This window comes from Acyrthosiphon pisum, unplaced genomic scaffold (assembly GCF_005508785.2).
Source record: "Acyrthosiphon pisum isolate AL4f unplaced genomic scaffold, pea_aphid_22Mar2018_4r6ur Scaffold_21569;HRSCAF=24282, whole genome shotgun sequence".
Taxonomy (NCBI): Eukaryota; Metazoa; Arthropoda; class Insecta; order Hemiptera; family Aphididae; genus Acyrthosiphon; species Acyrthosiphon pisum.
This window is the reverse complement of record NW_021771050.1, coordinates 11-655: the sequence shown is the minus strand read 5'-3', so window position 1 is coordinate 655 and position 645 is coordinate 11.

The window sequence follows — 645 nt, the reverse complement described above, 5'->3', positions numbered from 1 at the left end:
CACCAAAACCAAAATCGATTTGTAAAAATCGATTTTGCGTAAAATTCCCGTTTTCCTTAATTTTTCTTTTGTTTTCACGTCGCTTTTGAAAACTACTGGGAAATTTTTACTTTTGACCCCCCAAAGTACCAACTAGATTCACTTTCCAATCATAAAAGTTACTGTTGAAGAAAATCGAAGCAGTTTTACTGTCCTAAAAGGTGATGACAGACACAAAAATAAAAAAAAAATAAAAAAAAAAAACACACATCATTGTAAAATCAATACATTCATCGTTCCACTCAGAACCTAAAATGCTGGAGAAACTGCCAATTTTGTTGAATTTTGGAACAATTTGTTTGACAAATTTAATCGGAATTTACCGTGGCGAGGTCTTAAATGTACTAACGATGAAGGGTTTCAAGTAATGCAATTATTAATTAATTTAAAAGCATTAAAATATAATTTTTAAATTTTAGTTACTAAATCAACTTTTGTACAATTTTTTTTATAAATTTGAAGTATTTAATTGATTGAATTCTAACATTAGTTTACAGTGGAAATTAAAAAAAAAAATAGTTGAGTACAAATAATTGGTCTTCTGCACGGATATATGACCGTGGTATTATGAGTGTCTCCCAAAATAACAACTTAAATGTATCAAAA